Source organism: Vidua macroura, chromosome 1, assembly GCF_024509145.1.
Source record: "Vidua macroura isolate BioBank_ID:100142 chromosome 1, ASM2450914v1, whole genome shotgun sequence".
Classification (NCBI taxonomy): domain Eukaryota; kingdom Metazoa; phylum Chordata; class Aves; order Passeriformes; family Viduidae; genus Vidua; species Vidua macroura.
In genome coordinates, this window is record NC_071571.1 from 60,485,673 (window position 1) to 60,503,820 (window position 18,148).

General features: G+C 43.8%; 1 protein-coding gene across 4 annotated transcripts in view; it reads right to left on the reverse strand.

Moving 5' to 3' along the window:
- NFATC1 (nuclear factor of activated T cells 1) overlaps nt 1-18,148 on the reverse strand; it is a 114,197-nt gene that overhangs the window by 76,550 nt on the left and 19,499 nt on the right. The gene's annotated exons all lie outside the window — the stretch shown is intronic.

Consider the following 18,148-nt stretch of genomic DNA (forward strand, 5'->3'; position numbering starts at 1 on the left):
CAGGGGGTGAGGTCAGGAGACCAGGGCATCTATTCTGGTGTGCACTGCAGAGATCCTGCCCAACCTCTGCCTGGGCAGCCACCGAGCTGCCCTGCCACCATGCCTCCAGCTGAAAATGCCCAGGAACCTGCTGCTGAAGGCTCTGGGAGCCAGCAACCTATGCCTCTGGGAAAAAGAGTCAGGAAAAGGCTGCCCCATTTGTTGCAAAATTCCCTAATACCTATTTTTTACCTGGTTTGGCCCTTAATTCTTTTGCTGGGAGAGGTCTGAGAAAAAAAACACACCTCAGATGCCCTGAGGCGGGGGACTGTAATGGCTCTCCTCTCAAGCTCCTCTCCCAAATCTCAGGTGCCATGGGAACTGGTTTATGGAACCCCCCTTTGACCCCTCTGCTCCAGAGGGAAGCTGGGCAGTTCTCCTGCAGATCAAGGGTGTACTGCATGCTGAAGGGCAGCAGCAGGGCACAATCAGGCATCTGTACCCTGATCTACCAAGCATGAGCCAGGCAGGGGCTGGCAGCCCCTACTCTGGGGATTCAGGTTCCCACAGGACAAGGAGAAAACAGCCCTGGCAGTGCCAGTGAAGCAGACAGGCAGCATTGACAGAGCACCAGCAAACCACTGAGGCACGTCTCTTGCTCTGTATGTTGCAGAATCCCTGTCTCTTTCCAGCTTTTTCTCTCCACCTTCAAGCTCACACTCTGCAGGTGTATACATTTCAGTCACTGCCGTGCCACCCATGAGCCCCTTGCTCTTTCCAGATGTCTACACTCCTGCTTCTGTGTACCTAGGACTGAGAGAGGCACATCATCCTGACAGGAAAATCTTCCCTTTGCCAGCAACCAGGCAAGCAATAAAGGGTGCCGGTTTTTTGGATGACATGCACAGCTCAGCTCCAGACTCTTTGTCAGTGACTATTTGGGTGCTGAACTTGGTTCGCTTGGACACTCTTGTGAGAGGACAACCTGAAAAGGGGGAGCATCTTATTCAAAACAGCAGAACAGACAGACTTCAGAATGAAAAAAATGAAATACAGCAAAACAGAACAACCCCTCAAAAAACAACCAAATAGAAAATAAAACACTTCCTTAGGAGCTGAGACGACCCTCTGGCTGTGACAGATTTTGCTGTACTGCATCTGATGCAGTTAAGCAAAAAAATAGAATAAATTATGCTCTGTGCAATGAAACATGTTACTATCCCATAGTCTTTCACTTACTTAAAATAAAATTGTAACAGGAATTCCTACAGATTGTTGTGCCACTTTCAGGATTTATTTTTTCTTTCTTAAAGTGATTTTCCTTGGATTTACTCAAACTGTTTTAAGATCCAAATTCTGTCAGAGCTGGTCCACAAATAAAAATAGGATGGCTTGCTCCTACAAGGGGCCAACCCTGGGCCAAGGACTTGAGCTGGAAGGGAGATCAGTGAATGAAAACAGCAGGAGTGTGTTTTATGTGGCACTTTCTAGTGCTGCCACTGGGACCTTAACTCAACAGACCAGCAAAAGAGCAGCTGTTCACATCATGATGAATAAAGATCTATATAAAACTCCCAGCTGTAAATATGCTGAGGAATTATTAATCTTAATGTAATAGAGATGCTGTACACTCAGTCACTGGCTCACAAGTAATTTCAGTCTCTATCCAGGGAAAAACAGCCTTCGTGGCTGCTGGCTTTCAGCATAGCCATGAAAGCTCCTTGTCTAAGCAGCCGCAAGACACTACTCCCTATTTCTAGGAAGGATTTTCCTCCTAAAAATTGCATGTACCTATAAACCAACCTGTGTCACACTCCTCCTAAAACTGTTAGACTCACAAGAGAGATGCCCATCAGAAAAGGAGTTACTAATGGAATGGATTTGTAAGTCCTGGGCCTGTAAGACCTTATTCACTGGGACGCCAAGAAATCATTACTGCTCTCATGACATCTTCTACCACAAGACAATAGAAATGTTCTTCTCCTAATCCTTGCTGCCTCATCACTCTCCAAGGATTTTATAAATCCAGGTCTGGGGGTAAGTCCAACACAACAGTGTCCCTGAAACTACCCAACCCCTCACTCTAGAAACTCAGTAGAGTAGAAACTCAATAGAGTTTCTACTCAAAAGGTTTGCCTTCAGCATCCATCACGGCTTTCAGTTTGGATAGTCATACCCATGGCCATGCATGGGTTAAAAAATATAAATTATCACAAGAGCTCTGTAGAAGGAATTTATTACATGTTCTTAGGCAGATACCCCAGACAAACTCATACTTGCAAGCCTGTCTTTCACCATGCTGCTGACGCACTGCTCGCACCCAGCACGCTCCCGTTTGTGGTGAGCACAGGCTGGCCCGGGATCCTCGGGTGTGTGTCAGGTGCCGTCAGCATGATGTCCTTCACCACTGCCCATCCCAGCCATGCTACAGCCCCACTGCCAGCATCCCTCGGTGACTCCTCCAATCCGAGACACACCCTCAATGCCATGTTTTAACTCGGCAGCTCACGAGTGCTTCAGCAACTGCATGACTCTGAATTCTCACCCTTGTGAATTTGAGGACAATGGGGCACCCATCTACTTACAAGAGTTATCTGATTAAAGGCCAATGCTTTTGAGGTGCATGCCAAGATAAACACTGGCTCATATGAGACAGGGACAACACAGTTTCAGGCATAGAACTTTTGGAGGTCAGAGACACCAATAAGACAATATTAAACTAGAAATGGCTGCCTTTTGCCTCAATTTTAACTTCTCTCCAATTGACATTTATTTAAACTGCTACTGAAGACAGAAAGCTAGGGCTATGTTTAAAGGCTTTATCTCTGTAAATATTTGGAGAGCTATAAATACTGAGCCATATTCATAATACGAATATTGCACTTACTGTTCTGTTGCCATGAAGGTTACTACAGATAGACTTCCAATTCTTAATTTCTCTGATTTGCCAAGTACTTGTTTAAAAAAAAACAAAAAAAATCTTATATGAGACATTTTGCTATTTAATTAGCCAATGGAGACAAAAGCCACAGCACAAAGCCGGAACTGAAGGCTCAAGGGTGGAGGCAGACAAAGCACATAGCGCAGTAGCATGGTATACAGCTGTATGCCCCAAGTGAGACTTATTATAACCAGACAGTCCATGAATCGAGCCCTGACTGTTTTCTGTGTTTGGGGAAAGGAGGGAGTGGGAAGGGAGGCTGGCTGAAGTTCTGAAATAAACCTCCTCGCTTCTTCTGAAAGTCACACGAATATTGATGGCTTCCAACTTTCACAAGTACTTCTGTCCATTTTTGGCTGGTGTTTTTTGGTTGGTTTTTTTTTTTTTATGTAGGAAGGAATTAAAAGAAGGAAAATGTTTCAAGGCATTTTATAGAAGTGTAGAGAAAGGATGTCTTAGATGAAGGAGCAGTGAACTGGGCATGGATTGATTGAGTTCCTATATCCAGCACTGCCAGACAGCTTTTGCTTTATCAAAGATCATGATTTGATTAGAGCAGAAAAAAAAAACTCATAACAACTTTTTACATATTTCCAGACTTCTTTGTTTAATCAATCTGTGCTTCAGCCTCCTCACAAAACAGAGACAGTAACTACACTGCCAGGAGACCACTTCTGGTCCTACTCTACTTCCCCAAACCACCTTTGATCCACCTGGTGCTACAGCTCTGATTGCACTGCAGTTTTATCTGAGAGCATGTCTTCCATGGAAAGCATCCAAATGCAGCAATAAAATAGGTCAGGTATATCTTATAGCTTGGATTCAAGGTTTTGACCTTCAGAACAGTCTGAATAAACTACGAGAAATATAGAGAGTTTGGATTCCACACTGTAAGTTGCTTGAGGGTGATGCCATTGGTTGATGCAACTTCTTTTTTTTAATGAAAAAAATCCAAAACCCGAATGGATGGAATAGACAAGACTGACCAATGAGCATACCATGAAGTGCTCTGCCACCAGTGCTACAATGAACTGAAAGGCTTGAGATCTTCAACTGCAAGTAAATAAAATAAGCATGAAAGATTTCTAAAACTTTCTCAACATACAGGGACTATTTTCAATCAATCATTTTAAATATTGTCACGTTGAGTAACATTATTTAGCAACAGCTGTTGCACTAGAATTTCTGACTTGAATACTGACAGGCTAACACCACAACCCTGCTTAAAGCCAGTAAGACAGCCAAGTAAAATGCTGTAAATATTAATAGCAGAACTTGCCAATAAAAGCCTTATAGAGTAGCTTATCTGCTGCTGTAAATGGATGAGACCCTGCTGCAGTCAGAGGAGCAGGATGTCAGTGCGTGACTGAGAACTGAGGGGGATGGTGAGGGTTACAATTTCTCATTTGAAGGGAGGTATGACAAGGAGGTGATGTGACCAGAATCTGTGTTTTTACACCCAAACCAGACTGTGTCTCTATCAACCTGCTGACTTCAAACATGAGGCTCTAGTATGGGTCAAGTTCCAAGCTTGAGATAGAAATGCCAAGGTCTTAAAAGGCACTGTTCCTCCTAGCCATATTCCAGCCTTACCTGGGTATCCAACCTAAGAAGTACATATCAGTCTTGGCAAATTGGTAACACATTCCAGCCTTACCTGGGTATCCAACCTAAGAAGTACATCTCAGTCTTGGCAAATTGGTAACACCTTAAAGCCTGCTGAGCACAGTTAGAAACAATTGTTCACAACACATCCGGTCAAAAGAAAAAGGGAAAAGCCAGGTGATTCATGCCACTTTACTTTTAACATGTACAGGCTGGACAACAACAGGGTCTAGTCACCTCAGCTGCCATCACAGCCAGAAAAACAAGACAGGCACTCTGAAGGTGTGATTTACCCAAGTAGCGTCAGATGTTCACATCACAATAAAATTAATAGCTCACTAAACTCAATCCCTGATTACAGGGAGAAACCAAGGCAATTAGCTCAGCAGCAGACATGTAACAAACCCTGAAATGTGAACTTGCCCCTGTCACTTGCCCAGGCCACAGTTCAAAGCATGAGTGTCCCACAAGCCCAGGGCAGTACTGTGAGGCATGCACACTTTATCTTAAGAGATATGGAGCAGAGCTCTTGGGAAAAGACCTTCCACAGGCAGAGCCCACTCCAGACACAACGCTCTGCACTTCACCAGCAGATGTTTAATTTCAGGCAGCTGCCTACAGCTTTCCACAGGGATACAAGACTATCACCTCAGACAGTGGTACTTTGCAGCCCTTTCCCCTCCCAGAGGGAAAGATCAAAGTCAATTCCACCACAGCTTAAATTCAGTGCTTTGGCTTTTCCACCCTGACTTTGGGGGCCTGCTTTAGCCTGGTCCTAGAGTCAGCCTCAGCACAGGTTGGGCACAAGGCAGTCATGGCCAGAAGACAGACACTTGACAGCTCTCTCTGCAGCTTCCCTCCCTGTTCCTGTGATGGGAGTACTCACTCCTCCCTCCCTTCCTCAGAAGGGTATCACAAAGCAGCAGCTCATTTCCCTGCAAAGACTGCAGCAACCCTCTAGTCCCAACAGTGCTCCTGACCTCTGCTCTGGAGCGCACAAGAAGTTCTGGAGCACCATCACATACAGTTTCAGTGGCCTTGCTGTTGTCATTGTTCCAAAATTGGATGGCATGCTTAAATCATAATAAAAATATAATCCTGAGCCCTATTTCTGCTAATGACCACTTTTTACATTCAATTCAAATGTGTATTACACACCTTTTTCTACTACAAAAAGGGAAAAGAGAATTTAATAATAATTGGAAAACCCAAGGGCCAAATTTCATAATTTTTTCTTTATTTTTACTCAAACTGGAGGAACAAGACTGTTTTTACTCACCAGACCATTTTCCTACAAACATCTGCTATTACAGATAGGCTTCCAGATTAACACTGCCCTGTGATTAGAGCAACTACCCCTGTAAAATCTATTTGAGCTAAGATTTTCAGGGATTTCATTTAGGACAGCAAAACTGCAGAGCCATAGGCCAGCTTCACTATTTTCACTGCACTATCTTGTTCTTTGCAAAGCCTCTCCAACCTGCTTCCATCTCAAATGGGGCTCTTGTAGTCAGCAGTGAGGCTGTGCCGGTTCACATATTTTAAGGTTTTCCTCAAAACTGTGAGGGATTAGAAAATTAGGTTTTGATGTATTCAGGATATGTGCTTGAGATTACTTGTGTACCTAGATGCTAGCACATGTGCCTGCAATTGTGGTCTAAATTTTTTTGTCCCTGGAAGCTCAAGTTTGCATCTGTGGGTGGAGTTTGTGTACAAGTCTACAGCTGTATGACAGTTTGTGGTCAATAACACTCTATAACCTGTATTCAGTAACAAGATTTGAGTCTACATTGAAGAATATTATGTCATTGTAGAGTAAGAGCTGCAGCACATAAGGCCCACATAATGAAAACAATATCACTGCAAAAGAGGTGGTTGAAAATTAATTTGAAACCTATTTACAGAATTATTTCAGGATTATTAAGGATTGATTAAAAAATGGCATCTAAAATTCTTTCTTTTTATAACTGCATAATCTGAGCAATTTTATGAGTTCCTGCAGCTATGGAAGAGATTTGCATATTTTATGTAGCTTTTTTAAAAATTGTGATATGACAGATATTATCTAAATATTCTTGTATATATAAACAAGACTGATCCATGCTGCACTGTGTTACAACCACACTAAACACTCTTCCCTGAAAAGGAGGTGTTACAAGATCTTAATATGATAATAATATTAATAAGACAAGGCAGGATTTTTTTGGGGTTTTGCCTTTTGTTCAACAAGTGGTATCTTCTGTGGACTTCTCCAGAAAAACCAAACTGACCCATACCAGTTACACTTCTTCAGCACTTGACAACTTTTACACACGCTATTCCTGTTCAAGTCAGTAAGAGTTTTACAGCTAAATCTACCCCTTCATGCTTTGCTGATTTTCTCTGGTGATTTTGTCCTAGAAATGCAGACGCTTGGTACATGTATACAAGTGGGACTATATTAAAACCCACAGCAGGTAGAAAATAATATAGCCCAGGGAAGTTTTGTTTTTGACTCTCCTCATAATCAAAGCTATGAGCAAAGCACAGTGAGGCACAGTAAATAAAGACATTTCACACAGACAAGCACGAAAATCTTCCAAAACAAAGACAATTAAATTATCTTTCAACTAAAGAACACACTGCAATGAAAGACTAAACGAGCAGTTCTAATTAAAACCATGCTGTGAATCTCCTACTTTCCACCACCAAAAAAATCAGCTAGTATTTGTGCATGTACAGCCACTCTCTAAAACCAGTCAAGCAGCTTTCCATCCAAACAATGCAAGACACAGCAACTCAGAGCTGTGAAACATATTGAAATTATTTCCATAGCAATCATAACAACAAGACGTAAGGCCAGGATATGCAGGGAGGGGGGCTGGCAGCAGGAGCTTAGCCCCTCACTGGCCCCAGTGCTTCCTGCTGTCCCTGGCATGCTGCTGGGAACACCCGCACAGCATCCATCCCCTTGCCCTGCGGCTGCATCCGGTGCCCTGCTGCCCTGTGCATCGGTGCTCGCCTTGGCAATGGTCGGTCTCATCCAAAACAGGCACCCGCATCCCTTCTGTGCCCGTGCTCAGGAGCAAAGCATTCCATCCAGGCGGGTGCATGCAGGAGAGCCAAGGCTCTGCTAGTCCTAGCCGCTGGTGAGAACAAGCAGCACTGTGCAAGCCCTGCTCAAGCTTCTTAATCCTGACATGCTGCAACCATCGGATGCTCAGGTGTCTCTGCTTGCAGCGCTAAACCAAGCAGCTGCCTCAGGTGAAAATGCTAAGAGGGGGATGAAAAGTCAGGGCTAACCCTCTGTGCATGAGTTACACTGGGGCTTCATGCACAGCTCATCTCTGAACAGCTCTCCAGAAATGAAATATGATGTGTCTCCCACTCCACTCCCTTCTAATTATTTATCTGTTTGTGCAGTCACGGTGTGCTGTGGGCTTCCCGGGCGAGCCACTGTCCTCCCATGGGTGCTGGGCAGAGCCGAGGGGACAGGAACGTGCAGCTTATTTAGCACAGCAAGTGTGGGTATCCATGGCCTGCACAGAACATGCATGCTGATACTGTTGTTTTCATACTGGCACAGGGACAGCAAGCAGCTAAATAGAGTAGACTTCATTGAACAGTCTAAATTGCCGACTTAAATGACATGAAGAAGGGTACAGTTTGCCCAAAGACAGAGGAAAGTAATGGGAAGATTTTGCACATTGATGGAGAACTTGGCTCCAGTATCATCACATCTGACTTGCTATCAAGACATCCAGTAAAAGCTTCAGAGACTTCATGGCCATTAGATATGGACCGGCAAAATGGTGGCAGAACAAAAACAAGAAGCAGTCGTCCTGAGGGAGCCCAAAATCAAAGAGACTGAAGACAGAGGAAAAGGAGGATCCAGTTAGTAGCATTCATCTGAAAACCACCAAAATGAAGTAGCAATATACAGGGAATCTGCAACTGATGCCCAAAAAGCATCAGATTTTTAAGAGGGAAAACCTAGTAGGTCTCCTGAAAAGTAGCAAAGAGGTCTGCAAGAACAGAATGCAGCTACTGCAACTTGCTCCCCTTTATCAGGCTATTTTTGGGCAGTTCGCAGCCCCACCCAGCCTGACACCCAATCTCTTTTAACACCCGTGGCAAGGCAGCGAAAATGTCTTACGCTACATTTTGCAGCTGAGTAACCTGAGTGGCAATACGTTGCACAATTAATTGCCAGTTAATCAATGTATACTTACTTGATAGAAAGCTTAAGTACATATTCAACATTTAATCCAACTTTAAGGACATATTTAAGTACTTGGTTTCACTGCAATAGATCAGTGCTCCGCCTCTCAAACATTCATTCCCCTTCTCATTACACAGAACTGGACCAGTAGTACTCCTACATGAGCAGGATTGCAAGTGGCAAGGAAGCAGTTCTCTTTCTTGTGACAACTGTGGATTTTTGCCAGGATTCACATTTGGCTGTGACACCACGTTATCAGTGTCCTAAAGAGTAAAACTCATTGAGGAACACTCCAGAGTCTGTAACTCCCCAAAATGTACCCACACTGTGCCTGCAAGTGCTGTTTACTGCATTTGAAACCTAGGCAGCAGACTTTTAAATCCCAGTGTGCATAACATCTGCATGCAAACCAAAAGCAGGAGTTCCCCTGCTTTATTGGGTATTGAAACATTAAAAACAGGTGTTTAAAAAGTGCATTACAAATCTGTCTGCAACCTATATTATTTTTACCATGTGTAAGTAAACTGATCACTAGCATGTTTCAACTGTTTCAGTGAAAATATGCAACTCCTGCTAAATTATTTCTTAAACATATGGAGGGAGGAGAAAGTTTATTTGATTTCACTGCACTGACAGCATGCAAAAAATTTTATTTCTGTGTATGTATACAGCAGATGCTGTAATGCCCTTTCATGGCATGTATCAAAGAAGATCTCAAGCTATTCTTCACAACAAAAGAAATTATACACCTCTGCTCATAAAGGAAGATGCAATGTACTTTGAGAGAGCATCTGAGTAATTGGACACCATATTTTCCACTGCTTCAGCCTGTAAGTTGAAATAATGACTAATTAAAATAGAAAATCTATATTATAACCATATATACTGATATTCCAGATCACAAAGTGTGTTACAGATGTAATTTTTTACTCTTCTTATATATAAAAATTAGAAAGTATACAACCAGAAATTCCATTGGAGTTAGGTTGGTGTGAAAGGGATCTGAAATAAGAACTGGCCCCCAGTATATCTTGATACAGAATGCAGGCAACATAATTTTCATGATATATGTTTTATGTAATTTGGAGTACCAAGAAAAAAAAATTTGTTTCCACTGAGATATTACTTTTAGGAATAGAGGACAGATGTCTAGTTCCTAAAGTAGACTTGTAAAAAAATTAATCGCCTGCCTCATGCAGGTTAGCAGTATTTGGCAGGTAGGTTAGCTCAGCTCATAATGAAGCATCTGGCTTCTGGTCAAGCTGCATTTTAATTTTAACTGTGTTTCATTTCAGATTTTGGGTGCATGTTAACATGCAATAATCTGGCAAGTCTGGAGCAGATTTGCTGATTGATAACTTTGGTGTAGGTCTTCTCAACTGCAACCAAAACTAAGTCAAGTGACAACTGTGGCTCATGCCCAGACCACAGCCTCACATATCACCTGAACCTCCATGAAAAGCTGCTTTAAATCCACTTGTCAACACCTCACTCATCCAGTCTTATTTTCCCAAAAATTGCTAAACTAAGAGTCAGCAAACCCCTAATCATGTGCTTGAATTAAGCAGGCTAAACTGTCTGACTTCAGGAGTATCCCAATATGGCTTTGAAGGTATTTTGGTTTGAGTTTGGGGGTTTTTTTTTTGGGTTTTTTTGTGGTTTTTTTTTTTTTGTTTTTGTTTTTTGGGGTTTTTTTGGTTTTTTTTTTTTGTTTTTTTTTTTTTATTTGAGGTCTGCAAGCAAAAGATCTACCCATGTTGTGTTTTTCCTTAGAAAAGTGGGTAGCCATTTCTAGCACTACTGGTAGTCTCTGCCTTCTGATTCTGTGACAGCGCAAGAGACATGGTATCTGCAACTTTTAGCAGGAGTGATACAATATTAAGCACAGGACGAAAAGGATGGAATGGGCAAGAAAAAGTATCACACTCTAACAGTCAAGGATGAATCCTGATTCCTTGCTGAAAAGTAATAATACTCATTTTAGAAGTATGCTTCCAAAATGACGATGAATCACCCTTTTAGACCACATGCAGAAAAAACCCTCTGTCCACAATGAAAACAGTTCACTGAGTTAAAAGAATGCAGCACAAGGCATGAGGAAAAGTAAATCAGACAGGAATCAGAGAGGACTACTACACTTATATTCTGCCTTTCTTGACCTTGCAGAGACTTCTATCACACTGGTTGTAGATGCTCAGGGGGGCATGTGCTGCTGGTTACCAAAACCAGCCTGATGGCTCTGTGAGCAGTGCTGGAGGTAAAGATGACTCCTCTGCTTCCTCTCGAATCTAGAAGGTCTTTGCCATATCAACTGCCCCCAGAGGACAGCTAGAAGATAGCCCACACAGTGACAGCAATGCCACTGACTCCCTTATTGCAAAGAAGAAGACAGAAAGGAAACCAGGAGAGGCCAATGAAAAGGACAATCGGGAGCTGATGTCATGATCCCCTTTCCCAAGGGAATGAAGACAGCACCAGCAGAGGAATGTGAAGGCTTTCCATCTTCTCCTCCCTCAAGGCTATAACCAGCTTCTGCTTTGCCTGCAGCCACTGAGTCCAAACTGAAGGCAAACCTAGGGCTGAAGTCTTCAGGCTGGAAAGCCAGATTGAACATCTCAGCATCCTAACAGCCAGGATATGTACTGCAGCATCCATCATGCTGAGTGTGGGCGAGGTATCATTTTTAACAGAGAGCAGAGTGCATCCCCCAAGTACTGGCTGATGGAAACTTCATTTTTCCTTTGTAAAGGGCCGTTGCACCAAACAGCAGAGGCCTGTCCCCAGGATGGCTCATAAATCAGAATTGAAGTTGCATTTTCAGGGTCATGAAATCTTCTCCAGCTGACAGCAGCACACTTTCCAGGATGGCTCCCTTCTGGACTTACCCCTCCTCAGGGGTAAGGGCCACAAGCTAGTGATACAGCTGTGCTTGTGGAACTACTCTGTGGGACCAACTTCATGTGAACCCCAAAAATGAGAAACTTTCTCCTTTCCAAAATACACTCTCCTAATTAAAAAAAAGCCCAACAACGGTGATGAAAAGCTTTCAATAGCCATTCTTCCATTTGCTGGATTTATAGAAGCAATAGCAGCCTTAAAACATCTGCCAAATCATTCTATTTTTCAGTTTTGATTATCTGTCTGCTAGTTTGAGGTTTTGCTTTAACTATACAGATGCAAGAAGTGAGAAAGCTGTTCAGCTCAGATTTACTCTTAAGAAGTACCAGCTGTCTAAAACAAGGCTATAAAGTGTAGGTTCCCTCTCTGGTTTGTTGTGTGATTGCATGGCTTTGTGCTATTAATTGCAACCTGGCTAACAGGTGCTTGCCAATATCTTTATATGCCCACCATAAGGAAGGATTATATTTCCATCTGATCAAAAGGGTGATTCTGCCTTCTAAAAAGAAGTTAAGAGTAGCACAGAGAGGAAGTCCACCGTGGCATGATGAGTTGAATCACCGCTTACTAATGAGAATATGCCCTCTGCTCTGCCCCAATATACCCAGAGAGGGAAGGGGAAAGCAGCTAACACTATTTTTTCCACATCCTCTCCTCTTGCTCAGGTGTCAGATGGCCATGAGCTGGACCCACAAGGGACTGTTTTTTCTTTCTAATTCCCTTGACTCACTCAGCAATGGTGGCAGCTCTCTTGTTTAAAACAAGCTTGCAGCAGTGGGGACCCCTACTAAAAAAAACACTTATGAACACACTGCAGGTCCCATATAATGGGACTTGTCAAAGGTTCACTCTTGCTATGCAGCAGCAGGGCATTGCTGCAAAGAACTTCCCTGCCTGGAAGAGCCTTCCTCTTGGCTTCCTTATACCTTCATCTTCTTTCTATCATCAGTAATGAACACCTCTTTCCAGTCTTTTTAGCTCTTCAGTTCTCTCTTGTTCCCATGTAGCCTTCTGGTTATCACAGGACTGTCTGACCTCACATTGTTGGCTGTGTATGAAGCCATGTGTATGAGAGGCGCTGATCAGAGTGTGACGGCCCCTGAAGTTACACTGCTTTGTCAACCAGGTTTTCTATCCCCCAAGGGGTTTGCAAAAGGTATTCATTGCTTATAGGTCTGAAGATGAAAGGGTTCTGGCAGATACCTGTGGTGGCCAGCACCTGCACTGGGACTTTGTGCTTGTTAACCAAAGGCAACAAAACCAACTGATCCATGGGAAGAAAACTGATCCATGGGAAGAAGACACTCCATGTGTTGCTGAGGTGCACAAATAACTCAGGGGCATGTTGGTGCCTAATTATGGTGATGTGGAGATGTACGAAAAATACCGAGGCAGTGACTGTCATAGAGGAGAGTATGACACTTGTTAGTCATAAGGGGATTTAAAAATCCCAATGTATGCCTCAAGACCTTTGAAAATCAGACCTGAAATGCCTACTTGAGATCTTATCAAGAAAGGACACAGTTGATTTTTGAGCAAATCTCCTAGCATAAACAACATTCTGACTATGTAAATCAGCAGACAAATCATTGTGTTTTGCCTGTAAAATGAGGGAGTTCCAACTATTCAGCTCTGCACAGGTTCAGATGAGATTTTGTGTTGGAGCACAGGACCTAAACTCAACGTCTACCCTCTCACTCTTCACTCTAAGAGGTACAGTGAAAGGCAAGGCAGCATTCACTGTATATTCCATAATAACTTAATTTTTCAAGAGGAAAACAAATTCTATATAGTACTGGTTACTTAGATAAAAAGGAGAATCCCTACAACTCATTTTCTTTCCTTTTTCTAGCCAATTTATCTACTTCATGTCAGGAGTGATCTTGAAGATAATTCATGGCATATTTTGCATCAAAAAGTTTAATTATAGTCATGGCTTTAAAAGTGCTTACTAGACTACATCTGTGCATTTGAATATTTTCTTTCACCATTGAGTACAATCTTCTATGGGAGTACATCATGCCCTTTAATTAAACATTCTTGAGTATTTGGATTTTATCTCGTAGATACACCACACCCTGCTTGTAAAAATTCCATCTCAGGCAGTCAAAGTGCTCGACTTATTTCAAAGATGAGTTATTAATTAGAATATCTACAGACCACGTATTTATAATCTGGTTCCATCCCTCCCTGGGGAGCCCAAACTTTTATGTGCTAGATTACTTACCTGCAGCTGAAACAGAGCCATCACTGGCTGGAATGCACACCCCATCTTGTGCAACTCCTCACCACTACTCTCAAATGAAGAATTGTCAGATAGGTCCAAATGGAGAACATTTTTAAGGTGTTCTAGATGCAAACCCCTGGAATTAAATTCACCTCACTTAATATGTGTCTGTAGCTATGTAATGCTGTGGCTTTCCTAACTAACCCATTCACTTAGTTTTGCGTTGTTTGAAAAATTCTCACCTGAGCCACGAACTCTTGAGAAGGAGTAGGTGCCAGCAGGATGCTAACAGACAGGATTTTGCTCCTCAGAGTGGTCCCAGGTTTAACGGTCACCTGACACAATATACAGCTTCCCAATGCCTGCTGCCAGCCAGGGCACCATCCCTGTTCTGACTCAGAGGTGGGAGTACTCGAGTCTAAAATCACCAAAGGCAACAGCAACTCACAAAATACTTCTCCAAGCCAAGGGGTGAAAGCCAGTGCCAGGCGTGAGCTCACCAGCACCGCTCCCCAGCACCACTTGCTTGCCAATCCTCTGCGGCATTTTTAGCTCACCAGGCGTGCCGGTTCATCCTACTCTCCAAACGTTTAGCAATCCGGAGCAGCAATAACTTGGATCTGCCATGGCAGCCAAACACCCAAACAGGCAAAAGCAAAATGTGAGAGAGAGGAATATTGTGTTAGCAGGCTCATGAGCCCTCACAGGCAACTTGAAGTGCTCCAAACCATATCGTTCCTAAGTGCAGTGGGAAAGGTGCTGCCATTCCACAGAAGGAAATCCACAGGGAATCCTGCTGGCTGAAATACGCCTGGGAGATGGCCCACAGGAGCTTCCAGTGAGCAAGTCCCATACATGATTCAGAGATGATAAGGAGCAAGTGGTAGACAGGACTGCTGCCACAGGCAGCTCCCAGCATGCACTAGGCTTGCCTTTGCATGGGTCAGTATGAGCTCCTCTGGCAGCCTGCTATGCTCAGCTCTGCCTGCCTCTCCCCACGTTCAGGTTTGGGAGAGAAAAGCAGCCTCATACAGTGGTGGCATTGCGCACAGTGCCAGCTCCTCAGCTATACATGGGGCCCTCTCCAGCTACACAGAAAATCACCAGCCTAGAAGAGCCAAGGAAAAAAACTGGCCTCCAAGCTTGGGCTTTGTGTCATACCCATGAGAGACTCCTGCCCTCCTATGCTACTGCTCTCCTCATCCAGCATGCTTGCCTGAGAAACCTTTGATCTTCAGACATTCCACCTCCTAAAAGAAGAGACGGATCAGCAGCAAGGAAGCTAATGCTGCCCAGGAAAAATAGATAAACCTGCTCTGGCTGCAGAGAAAGAAACCTCCTGGCAATTTTGCTTGGGAACCATGCCATGAACAGTGGATGTTTTTTGGATTTATTTCTCCTCTGCCTTAGCACGCCCAATTTGTGGAGGTATTAATGTGAGAACATCTCCTACTTTGGGAAGCAAGATGCCAATGAGAGGGGGTTTGAAACAAAGAGAGAGAAACAAAGAGAGAGAAAAACTGAGAGAGGAAAGAGACCTCATCCACATTTTCTTCTTGTTGAAGATAAAGGGGGAAGAGCTTTAACAACAGCAGAATGAAAGCAAGTTTCCCCAAAGTACTGACAGAAGAAAGACCTCACTGTCAACATGGGAAAAATGTAACAGAAAAGGGTAGTACAAGAGGTCAAAGCAGTTTTATGAGAGTTTTCCCTGAGTCAACAGAATAGAAAACACCAGAAATATTAAAGAGCAAAAAGCTTATTCCAAAATCTCTCTCCTGAAGACACTCAGATTCTGTTTGACCTTACATCTGGGGTTGACCTTCAAAACTTGAGCTCCTTTCTGTGTAACCCAGTGGGATGAATCAAACCTGACCCAAACAGCTGCAACATCTGGAAATATGTTGATGCTTCAGAGATGCATTTTTCAGGTTTTGCCAGTCACCAATTTAACAGAAATTACTCCCTAGATTTCCTTCTCTTCCATCTATTTGTACCTGAAAAACTTTCAATTTTCAGGTACTTCTTTATTTGTAAGTACTTACTATTTGTCTTACAAAAATTATTTATAAACACTTCCTTTCTTTTTAGAAGTACTTTCAATCCACACATCTATTCAACTCTAGTCTAAGTCAGAGCTTTTATGCATTTCTTCAAACAGATAACTGACCATGATGGCAATGTCAGCTCAAAAAAGCTTTTTCTGCACCTCTTTATGTTTCTATTATATTGGAGAAACAGATTTTTGGGTTGTAATAAAAGGACTGAAAAATACATTAATCCGTATTAAGCCGGTAGAGCCAATTGACAGGGCTGGGACTGTCTGCTTTCTCCCCTTTCCCTTCATGGCCTTCCGTAATCTCATCTCCTCTCCTCTCCTCTCCTCTCCTCTCCTCTCCTCTCCTCTCCTCTCCTCTCCTCTCCTCTCCTCTCCTCTCCTCTCCTCTCCTCTCCTCTCCTCTCCTCTCCTCTCCTCTCCTCTCCTCTCCTCTCCTCTCCTCTCCTCTCCTCTCCTCTCCTCTCCTCTCCTCTCCTCTCCTCTCCTCTCCTCTCCTCTCCTCTCCTCTCCTCTCCTCTCCTCTCCTCTCCTCTCCTCTCCTCTCCTCTCCTCTCCTCTCCTCTCCTCTCCTCTCCTCTCCTCTCCTCTCCTCTCCTCTCCTCTCCTCTCCTCTCCTCTCCTCTCCTCTCCTCTCCTCTCCTCTCCTCTCCTCTCCTCTCCTCTCCTCTCCTCTCCTCTCCTCTCCTCTCCTCTCCTCTCCTCTCCTCTCCTCTCCTCTCCTCTCCTCTCCTCTCCTCTCCTCTCCTCTCCTCTCCTCTCCTCTCCTCTCCTCTCCTCTCCTCTCCTCTCCTCTCCTCTCCTCTCCTCTCCTCTCCTCTCCTCTCCTCTCCTCTCCTCTCCTCTCCTCTCCTCTCCTCTCCTCTCCTCTCCTCTCCTCTCCTCTCCTCTCCTCTCCTCTCCTCTCCTCTCCTCTCCTCTCCTCACACTCATTTGTGCTTGGAAGCAGCATGCTCCCTCCTGACAGTCTGGGACAGGGGATGAGAGGGGAAATGTCTGGACACATTTAGTCCAATTAAATGTTGGCATCACATTCAGTCTTTCCAAAATGCACGTAAGAAACTTTAAGTGCTAAGCTGGCCTTTGCAAATTGATACATCCCCATTTGCATTTCCTTGCATCAAGCCACAAACAGACTAGGCATTAATTGTAAACAAGCATGTCTGCCACATGCCCCTCTTTAATATCATTCACAAATGTTCTGCCTAAACCTTTCAACTTCCCACAGACAGATTCCATAATCCCATGTCACTGACAAGTTCTGGCAGAGCTAAAGTGTGTTTGCTGATGACAACTCCCCTCACTTTCCTTTTCCAGCTGTGGCAGCAGCACACATTTACACAGCAGCATTCTCTGCCCAGAGTCATCCCAGCCTCCCACCGTTCCTTCCACAGACGTGTTTGCTAACAGGGGCTTACAGCAAATAAACAAACATGCACAGCCCTGCACGTGTGGTCCGTACATCATCTTGAACCATCTGGGCTTTCAACAAGCCACTGCTCCTGCAGCACGGCTTGTGGCACAAGCCCAAGCAGTGTGAGCATGGCAGCAGTGCCCTGGCATCCATGAGCCCTGTGGCATCTGGGCAGCGATAAAATCTGGGCTCTGCTGCACAGAGGGTCACAGCCCTTGTGAGTAGCACTGGGAGTTTAACTGCTGGGTGAGAAAGCAGCAACTGAGGAGGGACAGGCACTGTCTCCCACTACTTTTTCTCTTTTTGTTTTAAACAACCAAACTTTGTTCTTCCTACTCCTAAGCAAAGCCCTTTAAAAATGAATGAGACTACTCATATAAGCAAATTAAGGGTCAGTTTAGAGTGTTATTAAATTAAATGCTTTATACAGAGTAATTAAAGAGCTTGGTGGACTTAATGAAACTAGATTCAGATCTCAGATGCTTTCCAGAGCAGCTGGAAGGGTTTTAGAAATTGAACAGAAGAAACTCTAAAAGCCTTTGCTCAGAACTCACTGCAACACCCAAACCAGCGACATACTTCTACATCACTGCTACAGCTCTGCACTCCAACATGCATTCACAGTTCTGATTAGATCCAACTGCCAGTTAAGGACTAAATATACTGAGGCACATCCCCAGCTGATTTCAGTATGAACTGCATGTCTGGAGTCTGACTGCACAAATAGGTCCATGGTCACCACTTGCCAGCCGAACACTCACTGAGCCCTACACGGACAGAGCAGCAATCCACCCTGTATTCACATTGCTCTTGCATTATTTTCACCA